This window comes from Prionailurus bengalensis, chromosome A2, assembly GCF_016509475.1.
Source record: "Prionailurus bengalensis isolate Pbe53 chromosome A2, Fcat_Pben_1.1_paternal_pri, whole genome shotgun sequence".
Taxonomy (NCBI): Eukaryota; Metazoa; Chordata; class Mammalia; order Carnivora; family Felidae; genus Prionailurus; species Prionailurus bengalensis.
The window spans coordinates 113,059,367-113,078,204 of record NC_057348.1 but is presented as its reverse complement, the minus strand read 5'-3'; the positions used below and the strand labels follow the sequence as shown (position 1 = coordinate 113,078,204).

Genomic DNA, 18,838 nt, shown 5'->3' with positions numbered 1-18,838 from the left:
AATTTGCCAGCAGAGTTCTGCACACACAACTTACTAAACCATGGATTGAGTTATTTCCAGCATGTATTCCTTCCCTCCCATCTGCCCTTCACCCCCACCCCATTCTTTAGCCATCTGTTTGTTTTGTCATTGGCTATTGACAGGACAGTGGGTGACATTTAAGGGAGTGGACCCATCTGCACTTCAACCACTCAAAGGCTAGCCAACTAGAATGATAAAAAATGTGGTTTTTTTGTTTTGTTTTAACATTTTTTCTTAGGCTATTAGTGTGGTTTTCCTGCTCTCAGTATGACAGACCCTGCTCTACCCTTTCATGGGTGGATGGAGGCAGTACAGCTTTCCAAAATGTTGGTGTAGTGGGGGAAATGTTGGTCATTTGTTTAGGAGATGATATTGTGTAGATGTTAATGGGTGATGTCTCTGAAGTTTGGGATAATAACTGCTTTATTATTCCTTTGAGTGTACCCTGATGGAGAGTTATCAAAGTTCTAGTTACATATGTAGGACATGCAACAATATGGTGTAGACTCTTTGGAAGTTCCAGATAAAATTAGGACTAACCTTATTTGATCAGCTCTCAGGAAGATGGTTTGAGTGCCTTCAAACAACTCTCCTAAATATTTTTAAGGCATTTAGTTTTTTACATGTTTATTTTGAGAGAGAGAGAGAGAGAGAGAGTGAGAGCGAGAGCACACATTCACAAGCAGGGAAGGGGCAGAGAGAGAGAGGGAAACAGAGGATCAGAAACAGGCTCCATACTGGCAGAGCTCGACATGGGGCTTGAACTCATGAAACATGAGATCATGACCCAAGCTGAACTCAGAGGCTTAACCTACTGGGCCATGTAGGCACTCCCTTAAAGCATTTAGAGAGAACACGTAGCAACTTTCTTTTCACAGGTTATTTAATCAGCAAATTGAATTTCAATAAGTGGCACCTTGACTTATGGAGGAAACTCTAACTTGGCTTTTCTGTCCTATCTAGAACACTTTAGGACTCCCAGCCATTCTCAGTACCCTCGTGACCAAATGCAAGTGGGGGACCCTGAAGCTTAAGGTTCATTAGCTCCATAGGAAATCCACCATTGACTTGTTGCTTCGTGTTACATGAAGTAGAATAATGTAAAAATCAGATTCATATACGCCTTCCATGTGGTGAAAGTATGTGGGAGGGAGAGACACTGACAATGATCATCCATCCTGCTGATTTTTTTCTACAACAAGCACGTAAGAGGGCATGTGAGTGGAGTCTGACATGAAGTGAAATGCATGAGACTCTTGCTTACCAAATGTTAAGTCAGTCTACTGGACAAGGGGTAAAGAAGGGGAGGGGAGCAGTAAGCAATTCTGACTAGATCATTGAGATCTAGCAGGAAACACAACTCCTTTGTTCCTCCCTCTTGGATCTATCCATCCATCCATCCATCCTTACCTGGAGTAAGTATTTTGAGTACCCTGGGTGTATATATATATATGGAAAACCATAAGATTTACTAATGGTTTGAATATGTGATAGGAGAGTAAGAGAAGAGTCAAAGGTAACATACATTTTTTACCTGAGCAGCTAGAAAGATAAAGTTGTTATTTCCTGGGAGGGGATAGCTGGGGCGAAGGACGGGGTTGGGAGAGAGGAGTTCCATTTTAGACATGTTTGATCGCCAAGGGGAGATACCAAGTTGGCAGTCGGACACACAAACCAGAGTTCAGTGGGAAAGTTCAGGAAAAATGGTGGGCTAGGAAATACTTCACTAGTGCTCTGGGGATGGGGGGGGGGGAAGAGGCTCAACATGTAGTGTTTGTCAATTTCTTTGGTGTAATGACTTCACCATGGCTGATTTCTAGTAACCAACATAATGCCACTGTCATTAGATACGGATTTGGGAAGAAATGTGCTCTCCTGAGCCCAGGCCAGCTGGCTCTGGTATGTCACTGGGAACAGAGACATAAATTTGGGAGTCATCAGGATGTAAAAAGCCTTGAGACTGCACAATGGCACTTAGGGAGTGAGCATAGAGAGGAGATATTTAAAAACTGAGCTGTAGGCACTCCACTGTGAAGCGTTTGGAAGATGACGACAAAGCAGAAAAGAGGAGACCAAGAAGGAGACTAAGAAATGTTTCAAGAGGGAGGGAGAGGACATCTGTCAAAAACTACTGATGAGCCAGGTGAGATGCGGCTGGAAAAGAGGACACTGGGATTGGCTTTGTCACTTCAACAGCAGTGGCTTCAGCGGACAGAGGGAACAAAAGCTTAAGAAACCTATCCTCGCCTCCTTCTCAAAATAGCAACAGCTGGAGGCAGGGTGGCTTTGGCAGCTCAACCCTGTATTGAAATCTTTAAAATGCACTTTGGGCCTTAGAATTAGAGTAGATTTCAAAATCACATGATGTCAGGACTGGAAAAAAATCTGATGGGTCCCTTGGCTCAAAGTGGCTCAAAGCCCTAGGAGGAAAGAGGGGAAGGTGCCAGCCTATGTTCAGTAATTTGAAAAGATATTTTATGTTTATTTATTATATTGTTTAATGTTTATTTAGTTTTGAGAGGGGGGTGGGAGAGGGTCAGAGAGAGGGGGAGACACAGAATCCGAAGCAGACTCCAGGCTCTGAGCTGTCAGCACAGAGCCCAACGCGGGGCTCGAACTCAGGAACCACAAGATCGTGACCTGAGCTGAAGTTGGACACTTAACCAACTGAGCAACTCAGGCACCTGGAAAAGGTATTTTAAAATCTATACAAATTCCTAGTCATTTTACTTGCCTACAGTTTCATGGGATCCTGTGAATAAAAATCAGTCCTTTCATGCACATTCACTGACCAACAACCTCATTTAACACTGCAGAGACTGTAGAAAAGTTTGGAAGGGCTTTTTTTTTTTTTTTTTGCAGAGTCTGTGCAGGTGTTTCCAGCTCGTGTTTTACTCTTACTGTTTTCTCGGTTGCCTCTCATTCTTGCACACTGCTTAGTACACCTGCAATGTGGGGTATCTGGGATGCATATTATTCACAGGTAAATATTATCAGTGTTTCTCTGTTTTTAGGCCATCCATCTCTAGGCAAATGTAACATTTATGCAATCTTGTTTCAGGGGTAGAACTAATTTTCATTAGCAAAGCTCTACGCTGGCCCTCCCTTGCTCATTTGTTCACTCAAAACACAGTGAAGGGGAGTGGTGGTGGAGAGAAGGCTGGAGAGGAAAAATTCTCCAGAGGAAAGAAAGGCAGGTGCAAAGACAAGGAGGCATCAGAGAACATGTCATTTTCTAGAAACTAAATCATTCAGGGGCACCTGGGTGGCTCACTCGGTTGAACATCCGACTTTGGCTCAGGTCATGATCTCACAGTTCATGAGTTCGAGCCCTGGAGTTGAGCTTTCTGCTGTCAGCGCAGAGCCTGCTTCAGATCCTCTGTCTCTCTCTCTCTCTCTCTCTCTCTGCCCCTACACCACATGCGCATGTGCTCTGTCTCAAATATAAATAATGAAGGAAGAAAAAAAAAACATTTGAAACTAAATCATTAAGGCTGGATCATACAGGTGTGGGATTGGTGAGCTGTGAGAATAAAAAAGTAGCCTAGACCTAAATTCTAAGGACCTTTTAAGAGATGTGGAAAGGTGAGATTTTGTTTTTTGTTTTTTAATGGAGAAATGATTTCAGAAAAAGTGAGATCTAGGACCCTTACTAGTGGAAAGTCTGGGAACCATGAATCCCTCCTATTATCCATATTTAGCTGCATTTTCATTTTTCTTGAAAACTGTCTCCCCCACTGCCCTTCTCTCCAGAAAGGAAGAATTCCTCAGTCTTTCAGGAGCTCCTGCCAAACAAGCAAATTCCACCAGGCAGCACACACTGACTGGAGTGATTCTCAGATCTCCAGGCATATATTCTCAGGATTTTGCTGGATTTTTAAAGTAATTGCCAAAAAGGAGGAAACTTTGCTCTATCACTCTCTGCTGGGTCATGAAATGAAATTTCAATCCTGGCTTTTCAGACTGTAGGCTTCATCCAGTTACAGGCAAATACACTTTCTTAGAAAGGTCTCTGCAGACACAGCTTTTGCTGCTAAAAGGGCTGAGGTCATGTGAAACAGGCATCAGGGTAAAATATATAGACAAATATAGATGAAAAGAAAAAGTCTTTGAGTTTAGCAGGTATTCACATTCTATTACTGATTGACTGATGGATTAAAAGAGGTCAAAATTTGCATGTTTATACAAACAGCACAATACATATAAATTATGGAAAGTCTTATGTTTTGATCTATACTTATGCATAAATATATTGTATATGAGAACCTATTTTCAGACCATCAGGCTATACAAATATTTAAGCACACTGTTCTACGAATAGGAGAGAGCAATGAAAAACACAGAAATCCTCATCCTTATGAACCTTCTATTCCAGTGGGGATTAAAAGACAATAAGCCAGGTAATCAAGTTACAAACCATTTTAGAAAATGGTGACCAAAACGAAGGCAAATAAAGCAGGGAAGGAACATGACAGGAAACTGAGGGACGCAATATACAGTTTTATTTTTTGCACATTTGCACATTTTATTTTATTTTTTTAAATAAAGCTAGTGTGATGTAGCTCTTTGGGTTTTTTGTTGTTGTTGTTGTTGTTTTAATTAGGTCAAAAAGAACTTCACATTTGGGAACTGTTGGAGGGAATCTTGACTGTTCTGGAAGCTGAGAGCTGTGGCCAAGCAGGGGAGAACTGGAGGGAGGTGAAGGCCCTCCCCCCACCCATCACAATGAGCTGTCAAGCGCAGTGCTCAAGGGTCGGCTGGGCTTGCTGGGGGTGCCCACCCATCCTCCTCCAGACCACACAGGTTGACCTTTGGCCTGAGGAACTATAAGCGATGAAACTGGGAGTGGAGCAGTGTAGTGTAGTGGAAAAAATCTCCTTCTTTCTCTACCTTCTCACTGTACCGGACTCAGGAAGGAACTTGGGTGGTAGTATCTATCTTTTGGGAGAGAATTTAGGATTAAATCATTAGTTTAGGATAAATGCTCCTTTCTTTAGAAAATGGGATCCGCCAAAGCAGTGACTCTGGTTTAAATGGCTTACCAAGCACCTGGGGATCCCGTTATAAAGGCAGATTCCTGGCCATGTCTCCAGAGTTTTTCAAGTCTGTAGGTCATTTTTCCCGCTTCCCTGAGGAGCCTGACATAGGGATACTTCTCAAACTCAATTTTGAACCACACTGCCTTACGGAGGAGAGAGTAGCTCTAAGTCACTTTCTCCTTGATTGGATGAGTATCAAACTCCAGGTTTCCTAAGCATGCTCAGTCCTTGCTTGGAGAGAGAGAGAGAGACAGAGAGAGAGAGAGAGAGAGAGAGAGAGAGAGAGAGAGTGTGTGGGTGTGTATGTGTGTGTGTGTGTTTTGGGGGAGAAGGTGATGGCAGGGAAAAGAAAAGAAAAGAAAAGAAAAGAAAAGAAAAGAAAAGAAAAGAAAAGGGAAAATAGAACCTGAATCTAGACTCAATCTAAAAGGAGGAGGGAAAAGAATATTGCCAACTGGGACTGCCCTGGCTCGGGAGACCCAGCATCCGACAACAGTAAAGATGGGAATTCAGAGATCAGCAGCTTCCCTGAGGTTTATGCTGATTGATATGCTTCATTGTGTTCTAGAGATTAGAGAAATAAGAGAAATACAGCTTGATAATTAACGAACAGTCGGGAAACCTTGAAAACACATGGCAGGTAAGGAGATTTATCAAAAGCAGTCCTGACATGCCCATTTTTCAGAGTTCAGTGTTTCATCAGCAGAATGTAAAGTAGAGAAAAAAAATCCAATGTTTATTTTTATATTTCACATGCTTGATTTAAATATGAATACTTTATAACCGAGCTGTATCCACTTGGCCATGGGAACCTGTTCCCTGAAACAGCTCTAAGATACCAGAACACATTTCATTCCCCACCCCCCCATCTAGTATTTCCCAGTTTACAGTCAACATAAAAGAATGTGATAATGAACTGAAGCAAGAGATTCAAATGAGCAACAATCCCAGGTAAAACATAAGAGTAGATTTATTTTCTAATCTTCCTAATTTATTTTCTTTTAACTTTCTCTTCCCATCTTCATCAGAAACCCTCTACTTTTGCCTTCTTTTTATGAGAAATGCGTGCACACACACACACGCTCAGTTATACTCAGGTGTAAATGACTGATAACATTTCATGTATTAGTCCTGCAGAAGTTCGCTTTTGGACAGAATTCAAGAAGACTTGAATCAAGGGGCACCTGGGTGGCTCAGTCGGTTGAGTGTCCAACTTCGGATCAGGTCGTGATCTCGCACTTCATGAGTTCGAGCCCCACGTTGGTCTCTGTGCTGACAGCTCAGAGCCTGGAACCTCCTTTGGATTCTGCATCTCCTACTCTCTGCCCCTCCCCAGCTTACACTCTGTGTCTGTCTCTCTGTCTAAAATAAATAAACATTTAAAAAAAGAAGAAGAAGACGACTTGAATCAAATGGAAAAAAGATACCAAGCATCACATTAAAAAGTCACTGATCTGGTGCGGGCAGTATTTTCTTGGGCCCTAAAATCACCTCCCTCTCTTCTCTCTCTAGTCAAGGGGCTTAATGATTTCAGCTCCCTGCTCACTGACTCCCTCTCTCAACTTATTTATAAAACACCACATCCCTGATAAGAGAAACTCTGAACTGCTTCCAGGGGACAGGTTTTCTTTACCACGGCTGTAGGAAAATGACAGGTGCACAAAATGAAACAAAGAGACCAGTAAGTAAAGAAATATGACCAAGAAACTAAAGCTTGAATAGAATTGCTAAATAATACCGAAAGGGAAAACTTTATACATTCCCAAAGCCATAATTGGGCAGGAAGGTTGAAGCCTTCATCATGTTAGACTACACAGGGTCACTTGTTGAGCCACAGTAGAATATTTTGTTCATAATGAAACCTTATTGGGTTTGGTTGCTGTAAGCTTTTCAGCTTCTAATTATGGTGTTTAGAAGACAATGGCGACAGCTTAAAATAATAAAGAATGCGGCTAAAACCAGTGAGATTGCCGCCCGTGGTACAAAGAGAAGTGTTGGCTCTCTGTGTATAGTATACATTTAACCTGTCAGCAAACACAGAGCATTTTACAGGTAAAATGCAAAGGGATGCATTTAAGGAGCCATCACATGAATGATGAGGTTTTTCGTGTTGCTTTCAAAACGAGCTGCTTAAGTTATAATACTAGTGTAATATAAATTGGAGTTTATCCTTTTGAAACCACTTGCAATTTGCTTCTGTTAGGCCCCAGGTCATTATGATGCGAAGTTCAAGGTTCCTGGAACATAATGCGATTCAGGCCTGCGTTCTTGTGGCCATGTCCAATTCAGCTGAAAACGAGAATTATAGTGAGAGCATTTCCTGGTCTTTGACCCTTCCTGTGAGCTTTTTAAAAGCAGGGTTTATGCAGAACACTAACCTCATTCTCAGACATTCAGTTCCAACTAATGTTAGCTGTGTTAAAACTCTTCAGTAAATTGAAAACTGTTTAAAAATACCCCATTCCAAGTTTAAAAACAGTGGGCACTTACCTTCCGATTTCCTTCCTTAATATGCAAAAAGATTTGCCTGCGAAACGGAATATATTTAAATGTTAAAAAGGGTCTCTCCCCTCTCTGCCACAAATGTAGTCAGGCAACACAAAGAGCAGTTGTTTTAAAATCTCCAGATGTAACTGACTAGGGAGAGATAACAACAATAGGAAAATAATCTAGAAATATATGCGAACCTCTGTTGCAAGGACTTCAAAATAAACTAATTTACATAATCTTAACAATAGCCCTGCCCTCAGGACCCCCCCATATTTTGTAGATGAGGAAACTGCGGAACAGAGAGGGTGAGTAACTTGCCCAAAGTCACACAAGCCAGCAAGTAGAGGAGGGAGATCCGCCCCCAGGAAGGCTGACTCCTGAGTCCACCCCCTCCCCTTTTTTTAAAATGTTTATTTATTTTTGAGAGAGAGAGAGAACAGGGGAGGGGCAGAAAAAAGGGAGACATGGAACTCAAAGCGGGCTCCAGGCTCTGAGCTGTCAGTACAGAGCCCAGTGCAGGGCTCAAACTCAGGAACTGTCAGATCAGGACCTGAGGGAAAGTCAGAGGCTTAACGGACTGAGCCACCCAGGTGCCCCCTGAGTCCATACTCTTAACCTCTGCCTCTCAGGACAATACCCGGACTCCTGGGGGTTGGTAGGATATGCACAGAAAAGACCTTTGAAAACAAATTCCATGATCCATAGATTTGGGGAAAGCACCCCCAAAATATAAGCAACAAATTCATGAAACAAGCAATAAGTCTAAGCCTTTTCTTTCTTATTTTTAAGTGTCATCTAGAGCTGAGCTCAGAATTCACAAGATTTGATTAAAATCTGTACACCTGGCCAGACTAGGACTTTTTCTCAAGACAATCACATTACTGTGAGGCTCTGAAGAAACCAAAGGACCAGTGTGTGAGTGCTCGCTTGGCGGGTCTTCCTTTGGGACGAAGGTGAAGAATAATAAGGACCTACCTACACAGCCACCGGCGCTGGGTTCATCTGTTCTTCCCACACTTTACCAAGCTGAGTGCATGATCTGGATGGAGTCATGTCCTTTGCAGGAGGTCATACACTGGTTGAAATCATCAGGAGATGATAGATCTGAATAGATTCAACTCTGTGTTCTAAAATACTGTCCAAAAAAAAAAAAAAATCAATAAAAAGTAAAACCAGGGATCAAAACCAAAACACTGGTGGTACCTTCGAACCTTAGGTTCCTTAAACACCTGTCCTGAGGCTATGCAAAGAAGCTAACTGGTGTGAGTTATGTTTGTCAATCAATCAGTGCAGAGGATTTGCAAAGTGAGGTGAAAATCCCCTGAGGCCTTAGAAGTTCCAGAACATCAAGGCAATGAACAGATCCCCTGAAGCTTTTCATTGAGGAGCATCAAGAACATTTTCTTCTCTAGCCAGTGCTGAGCTGAACCAAGTAACTCAAAGGACAGAGTCCCCAGGGGATACTCGAGGGTTCTGTGAGCCTAGAGAACAGATCCAAGAACATTATGAGCCTCACACAGAGCCACTAAAGGTCTGGATTGCACCTAGGCTTAGAGAGTGATTAGCACGAGAAATCCTTGCTCTCTGCAAACAAGAAGACCGGAACATCAGCGCTGATGAAATTCTACTTTAGAACCAAGTGTGTGAAGCTTGAGATGAACTAAGTGTCTAGAACAGAGGGTCAGCAATGCATCACCAGCCACATCCCTCCGTCACCACTTCTTTTTGGGCTGCTCTGCAGAAAAGCAGATGGGAGCCAAAAGGTCTTGGTGCCAGAGTATTAATGTCCCAAGAATCTGTCCATCTCCTGCTACCTCCCGCAGCACTGCTGTCACGAAAGCACTGCAAAGGCAGGTAGTGGGGCTGGGAAGAGCAGGTTTGGGGAGGGGAAAGGTAAACAATCAAGGAAATAGAAATAAATGGTGGAAAGTCAACTCATAAAGAGTAAGTCTCAGGAGAGACATTTTTAGGAATAGTGACATCTGCACACCTAACTCACTTATGTTCTCATAAGAGCCTCGGGCCAAGAGTCAGAGAACTTAGATTCTGTCCCAGGTCCAGTGCTGCAATGTGTGAGCCCCGAGAAAGTCACTTCGCTTTTCCGAGCCTCTGTTTGTGGTGAACACCATGACGAGATCATGTAGCAGCATTTTTAAGTGATGGCATAGTTTACGAACATTAAGTGTCTGAGGTCAGGTTCTGGGAGATAGATTTTGAATGAAAGATTACGAGCAGTAAGTGGATTTGGAGAGCATCGGGGCAATACTTTTGGGGATGTAAACAAGGCAGGACCCTGCAGTGGAGGACATGAACTGTGGTGCAGGTGTGAGAAAGATCTCTGTTAGCCCCATGTGCTGTGCAGCCAGGAGGCCCCTCAGCAGCCCCGCACTGATGTGAGGGGCCTCGTGGGAGGGGTGAAGAAGGTAGGTAATCTAGGGACACAGGACAGCTGTGATGTTAGGAGCTTAACCTAATCCTAACCCCTGACCTTCAAGGCTACAGCCCACCCTCCCTCCTCCCCCAACTCTCCTCCGACTGAAAGTACCCTCTGTCTGCCCAAATTCAAATCTGACTCCTCCCCTTCATGGCTGTCACTCCCCCTCCCTCACCCAGGTTTTATGCTCTCCCCCCTCCCCACACCCTACAACTACTCCCTGCCTCCCTCCTCCTCTCCACCCAAGGGTGTAGGAAGAGGAAAAAAGGAAATAGAACCACACCCTTTGTCATTATAAAAAGAGCTACCCCAAGTGAAGGGAATAGCAGTTTTTATCCCCCCCCCCCCCCCCCGCCCCAAATCACCCAGACTTTTGGATGCAAGCTGCCCACAGGGAGGGAGCCTAACCTTGACAGAGGTCTTTCTCTTAACCTGAGGACAAAAATTATTAGGGACTCAGCCAATAGCTGTCAGCAGGCAATACTTGGATGACAGTGTCTGGGTCATGAGAGAGGTGGGGGTCCTCTGTGAGCATCACTTCCTCTAAGAACAGTTCACACTGGGGAAGATTACAGCATTGCAACCACCTAGCGCCCGTGAAGAAGAGGCTTTTAAATCTCCCATTTTATATATGACCTTACTCTACCTTCCAAGGCCTCAGTTTCCTTGTCTGTACAATAGGTTGCTGTGAGTCATCACGTGCCTTTCTAAGTCTTGTGAGTAGCCCACTGTCTACACTACATCTTAGAACAGTATCTACCCAAAAGACATCTACTGGGGAAAAGTGAGAGCTTTTCTCTCCCTCCACTTTAAGTTGTTGCTTATGTGTGTCCTTGGGAAGTAGGAGAGAAATGACAGGTAATGGAAAGGTTTACGATTATTCAAAGGGAATGCGGTTGGGAGGGTGAGGGTAAGAACTTCAGAATTTAGGAATTCTGAGGTTGTGTCGGCAGCCATTTTGCTCCAGAAAAAAAAATAAATAAATACGTCAAATTTTCAGTAATCTTTAAGAACCGGGGCTTTTCATTTTGAACATTTAGAAAACACATGCAAAACAAACAAGCCCATTATAACAAACCTCATTTTCCTTCCTTCCAAGTGGAGGTCAAATTCTCCAAATTTGAGTCTGTGGCTATCTGAACACCTGTGTCTTGCACTTCTAGGCGAAATGGCTGCCCAGAAACTCCTCCCTTTTTGGGGAAGGAATTTCTGAAAGTACCAGTCATGGCACTTCAGCAATATGGTGCTTATTGTCTTACAGTTGAACTTGGGTCACCGGCCAGCCGTAGGTGTCTTTCAAGTTCTCAAGCGGAAACTCACTTACTTCATGGCAGCTTGCATCAGACACAGCCTAGCAGTAGGGAAATTTACTAAGAGGGATATCGCATATCGCAGAGGACAGGGGGGGGGGGGGAGGATTAGGAAACAGTTTCCGGGGGGGGGGGGGGGAGGGGAATGAGCACAGCGGAAGGGGCCATGGTCCGGGGTGATCATAAAGCAGAGCCCCGAGAAACGCAATTACCCCATTTTAACCAGCTTGTCTCCTATCCTGCAGCTCATTTTAGAATAACAGCAAGGTGGCTACTTGCATAATCCAGGATAGATGTGGCCCACCCCATTCGGGAAACTCTGCCCCCACCCCCCACCCCCAGCAATCCCCCTCCGAAGACAGCACTGACACTACGGGACTGAGCAAAAAATAGGATACAAAATAAGAGGTGAGAAACGAGAAAAAAAAAAAAAAAATCCAAGCTCCTGGAGATACAAATGGATAGGTTAATCCCCCCGTGATGACAGAGGGCTCGTAGAGACCGTACGGCAATGGAGCAGAGCGTACTGAGAACAGGACCAAGTCCTACATGAGGGGTCTGAACCTCGCCAGAGCAGGCTTTTCCACCGACAGCAACAGACATCTGAACATTGCTCGATGCCTGCTTTACAGCATCTTCATTTCTGATGGGGCCTGGTAATCTGTGAGAAATGAACTTCAATTGCTTTTTCTGCGAGTGCTAAAAAGTTACTTTTACATCACTGGAGGGCCCTGGCAAAGCACATGTCAAGGACCTGTGGGTCAGTGGGACTGAAATAGCGGCTATGAAATGAACACTTGATACTGTATATAAATTGAATGATCAGCTGGGTGATTTTAGAACTACCTGGGTGGAATTTATGTGTCTTCTGGATGAGATGATGGTTCTAGGCCAGTGGGAGTACCTCTGACACACAGTACAGTAATCAGTGCAAGGTGGGAGGAGAGCGGGGCGGGAAGAGGTGGGTGAGTGGCTTGACCTTGACCTTGCTCGTTTTCACCCCTCTCTTCTGACTGGTCTTTCACGTGAATGCAGAAACTGCCAGAGCACTTGCTTCCTTGCTATGCGCCGAGCTCAGGAGATGGCTCAACATTCGCTGTCTGGGATGGTCAAGTACTTCTTGACATTCAGGTCCCTGACAGACTGGGAGATTCTCGGGGCGAGTTTGCCAACTCACAGATTTTACTTGGAAAAGCAAATCATTACAGATGATGATTAAGAAGAAAGTTCCTAATATTCACATATTCAACTCGTTTAATTTATATCATCGGTTTTCAGACAAAGAGAAAGATGGAAGGAAAGAGCCAACAGACACCGAGGCACAAGCCCAGTGGGAGAGACTGAGGTGAACACACACTCAGAAGAGGGGAGAGAGATGAGGGAGAGAGGGAGGAGGGTATGAGGGAAGAAGGGAAGGAAGGAGAGCCGATAACAATATCAAGGGCAGAGGGAAGAAGAGAGAGAGAAATGGAGAGACACAGATAAAGGGAGACAGAGACAGGAGGAGAAGGAGGGAAAGAAAGCTAATCAGTCGAGCAAGAGGAAACAGCAGAGAGACAAACAGGGGCTTAAGGAGCTGAAATTCGTGTGTTATTCAAGACTGAAACTTTTCCGTTAAACGCTCATAACTTCCTTTCTGTCCTAATTATCTTTTCTTACTCTTTTCTAATCAGTGTTCATTTGTCTTTTGGTGAGAATAACAATTGTTGGTTTTTAAGTTACAAACACCAATTTAGGACAACACACAAGTGAAATCACAGTAAGGTTGGGGGGAAAAGAAGTTGTTTTTAAGGTAGCATTACGGAAAAATGGAAAGAGAAGAGAAAACGGAGGACAAGGAAATCTCACCGGCTTAGTCCTCATGCCTTTGAGATGGCCCAGAGATGATGAATCGGACTTCTCCCAGAAGGTTTAGATATTTGTAAATAACCTCAGCATTCAAATTTATGCTCTGCAAACACCTTTGCTTCACTTGACAGTAACCCCCTACTGGGTCAAGAGTGGAAATGGGGGGAAAAGCTAATTAGGGAGGAGGAGGAGCCAAAATTAACTCCAACTATGCAGATTCAAAGTATCCACAGCCCAGAGTGAGAAAGAGTTTTTATAAAGAATCTTCTCATTTCTGAGTCAGATGTATGCGTTTCACCTACGTTATGTCACCTTAATCCCTATATTACCATGTGGTCCTGGTATCTCCTTTTAGCTCATCAGAAAAGGTTAAGACACAGAGATGTGTATCCTGACCGGTTGCCTTCCTTGACCCCACCCTACCATGCAGGATGGGCTCCAAGCTCACTCGCTTATCAAGTCATGTAACAAAAAGAATGTTTGAACAAAGCATATATAATCTTTACTTTAGCCTTGGACACTTAATTCCATGCATCAGAGAATAAATTACTGAAGCATATTAATAAGTTGCTAACTTCCAAGTACAGGTAAGAGATTAAAAGACAAGTTCGAAAGGGGTCTATTCTACTTTGGCAGGGGGAGATTCTCAGGCATACCTCACTAGATGACCCAGAAAAGGACTCCAAAAGCTAAATTTCAAAAAAAGCTTCAGACTAGTGGGAAATATTTGTGCTGCCTCAAATTGGCACAGGCAAACAGGCATTTGCTGGCATAAAGCTGGCACTCATGCTCATAATTACTTCATTTGCATGAAATAAAAATATTTCATTGCACCATCGTACCAGTCACAGGCAAAAGTTGTGGATCTTGGAGACTCAGGCTCATATACACTGAACTCAAATTTGAGCTTTTCTATTTTACACAAATAGCAAATTCGAATCTCCTGGATGACAGAGTTAGATACATTCCCCAGATACATATTCTTTTTTTCCAAAGGAAGAATACAGATCAAGACATTGGGTTGTATGGACAGGCTACTGTGATTCACTTCGCTAGAATCTGCATTAGAGAGGAAATCAGTCCATTGGTTGATTTTTCACGTTCTATTGCATCACACTCCCTTAGGTTCAGCATCAAATACATCAGCAGCAATAGCAATGCTTAGGTGGCAATTTTCCCGTTGGGCATTCACTTAAGGTGACTATTCCGATCTCTTAACAGGGAAAATAAGATGCTTTTCACAAGGGGCTATGGCAGTATGCAAAGTCTGAGCAGGTGAAAGACCAAGATTATGAAGAATTCTTTTTAATGATATTTATTTTTTTGAGAAAGAGAGACACAGCGTGAGTGGGGGAGGGGCAAAGAGAGAGGGAGACACTGAATCTGAAGCAGGCTCCAGGCTCTGAACCATCAACACAGAGCCCCACGCAGGGCTGGAACCCTGGGATCATGACCTGAGCCAAAGTCAGACACTCAAACGAATAAGCCACTCAGGCGCCCCAAGACTATGAAGAAATTTAAACCTGAAGTGCTAGGTCTCTGGATGTCAAAGAGATGGAACCCAATGCTAAAGACAGTTCTTCCAACTGCCACATAAGTGCAACTCATATGTCTGTAAGAAAACACGCAGAGACCGGATTTATAAACACATCACATTGGGGCTGGCTGGCATTTTAAAGTTTGCTAGCGGAGAAAGACCTATTTTGGCCCAGGATAACCATGCCCAGTAATTTCCTCGTGTCTACTTGAAGTCCCGTGTGCCAACCGAAAGGGGACGAAACGTGGCATACTTTCACATTTTCATCTGGCTCTGATTCCAGCTCAGAAACCTGCACTGGGGGTGCCGCCCTGCTCCTGGGTGCCTTCCAGTACAGTGGTCACGGTTGCAAGAAAGGAGGAAAAACAGAAAAGCCAAAGAAAAAAAGAAAAAAAGAAAAAAAAAGAAATCCTTGGCCGTAAAAAACAAAATCAGATCATCGGTTCCCACCAGGGCTGAAACGCAGGCGAGAGGGAAACAGTTTGCTCTCCCGCAGGAGGGGCCCGCGTCTGAAGATTTTCTCTGGCGAGCCACGCAAAGCCGACCGCGGTCGGCCGGGCTGCCCTCCCCCCACCTCCCCAGCCCGCACGTAATGAACACACAACCCGGACCGATCTCAGCGCTCTACATACCTTTCTCCGAGCACTTTTAACTTTTCCCATGTCCATTAGGCCTTACAGCCTAATCTTGCTCTGCCAATCGCTCCCATGGTGAGATCATTAAGTAAATTATTTTAAGATCAAACACCCTGCAGTGACAATAGCGTCCCATGTAAGGTAAATGCTTCAAAGGCCCCCCTTTCAAATTACAGCTCTCGGGACTTATTCATCACCTCTCCGTAGGGCTTGCCCCGCCATTACTTGGCTTTTTGCCGCAGGCGAAGGTAGCACTGCTAATTGGCCTCTGTAACAAAACTGACCTGTGGACAGGATAAAACTTGTTTGGAGCTTAGAGACAAAAATTATTCAAGGTTAAAAACACATGAATGCCCCAGCTACGTCACCAAAAAAAGGGAGTGAATGAATGTCTTCCCCTGCGGTTCTTAATGTGAAAGAATGCGCTCCCGGCGCGCCTGGGTCAGACAAAAAGCTCCTTCAGGTAGCTGGGCCAGGCCGGGGCCTCAGGGATCCTTTTCTCCTCCTCCCGGGTTTTCACCAGCTCCCCCAGCCCCCACCCTGCTCCGGGCCGTTCTCTGCTTTTTCAACTGCGAGACAAGGAGCTCCATCCTTTGCTTTGGTTCTTCGGAACCCCTCCCCGGGAGGGCCTTTGATCTCCCGGGATACTGGCAGATGGAACAGTTTAACTGCTCCGTACAGGTGCAGAGAGTTGACTTGACAGGTTGGGGCTTTTATTTCTAGCACATTAGCCGGGCGCATACAAATGGGTTTTTGACAGACTCAAGCAGGTAAAATAGCACCGAGATTCCCGCAAAAAGCGCGGTCACACCTGTCGGGACGGCACGATTTGAAAACGCTGCATAAATTAAAGACAGGTAAAACCTCGCCGTTCCCTGCTGAGCGTTTTTCTTTTTTTTCTTTTTGATTTTAACGACCTGCGACGGCGGTATGTGGCGGGGTGAATCTCAAATGAGTAAACAAGGAATGAACTCCTTGATCTCCCCAGGCTCAGAAGAAGCAGGGCTCAGGCAGGGTGATTGCAAACCAGCTCTCCAGCGCTTGAGGCCGGTAACATTCCATTGATACTCACTGACCGCTAGAGAAATGGAAAATAAATAAAGGCCCTTGCCATATTTCCCCTTTTGCTTCCTCTAAGGGTTACTGCCCTCCCTCCCACTTGATTACTCCCCATTCTTTCTCCCCAGGTGAAAGACTTGAGGAACGAATTGTACCTACCACATCGGGAGATACCTTTTCCATTGAGAAAACTTTGGTAACTATCACATTCTAGGGATGGTCAGTGTAGCTGCTTAAGACACTTGCCGGGGCTATTTTAAGCATTTTTTTTTCTATGAAAAAAAAAAAATTGTTTCCTGATGGGCAAGTCCCTCCTTATCAGTTAGTCCTGTTTTTCTAGAAAAAGATCTCATATAGGAGTTTTGGTTTTTACTCTTCCAACTTGAGTGTGCAAATAATTTTCTTACAACAAAAGTATTCTAGGACATTCCTTTTGTGAAATGGCATGTCGAGCAAATTAAAAAGTTGCATCAAATGGTGTTATTTAGTGAGAGCTTTTCCTTTATTTTCTTATTTTCCATATGTTTGGGATAATATTCTCTGTTATCAAATCAGATTATAAACCAGTAATTTGGAATTAAAGCTTCCCTTTGATCTTCTCTCTTCTTTAACAGTTTCAAGGGCTCGGCAGTGCTAACTTTTCTCATTCTCAATAATCTTACTAGGCACTGTAGTCAAATTTACAGTTTCTGGGGAAAGGGAGGTGATCCCTTCCTCACTGTGCTTCCAGCCAGGGTAAGATTAAACCTTTCTTTTCCTTCCTTTGCTCCTCACTACAGACCTAGTCCAGTCTGTAAAAATATAGGCTCCCATCCAAGGTACGGTAAGTCACAGCCTTTGCTCACCCTCTTTAAGCAGACTTTGAATCTAGAGTTTGCCTGTCTCTCTTCCCCCGAGATCACCACCTTCACCCAGTTTTGCCTAAAATCATAAGATTTCAGAGAACACTGGAGCCATTCCCCAGGTGTTATAGAGAAAATATGAGACGAGAAGCTGAGGGTCAGAGATAGAAAGTGAGTTACTTTCCACAAAATAGATTACATTCATTTGCCCATTTATATCAATTCCTGCCATATTGTTGAGTGCCACTATACAGAAAGCAGTAGGGGGCATGCAAGTGTGAGTAAGGCAGTCAAAATGAGGTCCAAAAAGCCCGCCCCCTACTAGAGGCATGTGTGGGAACTTCTGCACCCATGCATGTGCATGTGTGGGGATTATGGGTAAATGGATAATTAGCATGTGGTATATTAAGTACTAAAAATTTGCTGTACATAGAGTGCTCCGGGAGCACAGAGGGTGAGTAACTGGCTCTATTAGGGGGGTTAATGATAAGTTCACAGAGGAGGTGATTTTTAATAAGGGAAGACTCAAAGACACAAAAGAGTTCAAACTGTTCAGAAGACAGTGCAAAAATGTATATTGGTAGATATTGGATGTCTTGGAGGAAGTCACAAGAATGAGCCTGAGGACAAAGCTCTCCCTGGTATATGACAGTCGATGCGTGTTGTAGGTAAAGTCAAGTTCAGCATACCCATTCGCACAAATGGCCAGGTAACACTATTCTAAAAATTGTATTCAGTGTGAGCACAAGGTAAACGTCAATCACTGTTTGAGCAAGCTGCTGGAACTTTTTGATCCACATAAAGGTCTTTTCTTTGAACACTTTTGGGATTGCTTGCACAGCTCCTAACATATTTTAAGAAACTCCTCACTTACGGCCCGTCTGTATTTTGAAAATGATTTCATTTTAGAAAATAGTGAAAATTTGGCCATCGGGGTGGCTCAGTTAAGCGGCCGACTCTTGATTTCGGCTCAGGTCATTATTCACAGTTCGTGAGTTTGAGCCCCGCATTGGGCTCTGTGCTGATTGTGAAGAGTCTGCTTGGGATTCTCTCTCTCCCTCTCTGTGCCCCTCTTCTCCTCATGTGCTCTCTCTCTTTCCCTCCCTCAAAATAAATAAACTTAAAAAAAAATTACTAAGTTAAAAAGAACGAGACGATAGTGAAAACTAATTTGGAATTAAGTCTGGGGAATAAGTATTATGACTTTGTTGGGTGGTATAGTGTTTGGAGAAAAATTGAGCCATAACTAAAAAGCGGTAAGTCAGATAGATATTCTTATATGGTATATGAACTGTTTCTAACAGGCAGTGACAAAACAGAAGATCCAGAAATATTCAGAACAATAATAATTTTCAAAGAGTAAATGTTCCCAAAGTTAACTAGTTTGAAAGTAAGTGCATTTGTATGTCAAAAAGTCTATTTTATTTCTTTAAAACGTCTTTGTTTTACTTTGCAGTCATACCTTGGTATGTCCATGGGACATGGATTATACCTCTAAATGGGCTGCACCGTCACAAGTGATGGCTGAGTCTGAGTGGTCCCCGTATTCTTTCTTCTCTTCTTTGCTGTATTAAAATAGTAGCTGCAGATTGTTATGATTTTGTGACTACAGTCTGGCCAATA

The 18,838-nt window shown here is 43.7% G+C and overlaps 1 long non-coding RNA gene across 1 annotated transcript; it reads right to left on the bottom strand.

The window, feature by feature from the left end:
- Positions 1 to 6,386: 6,386 nt before the first annotated feature.
- On the bottom strand, positions 6,387 to 15,762 carry LOC122487981. Its single transcript, XR_006298524.1, has 3 exons — positions 15,312 to 15,762; positions 8,526 to 8,685; positions 6,387 to 7,587 (listed from the first exon to the last, which is right to left on the bottom strand). It is a non-coding gene; the product is annotated as an uncharacterized LOC122487981 (long non-coding RNA).
- Between the last annotated feature and the right edge of the window lie 3,076 nt (positions 15,763 to 18,838).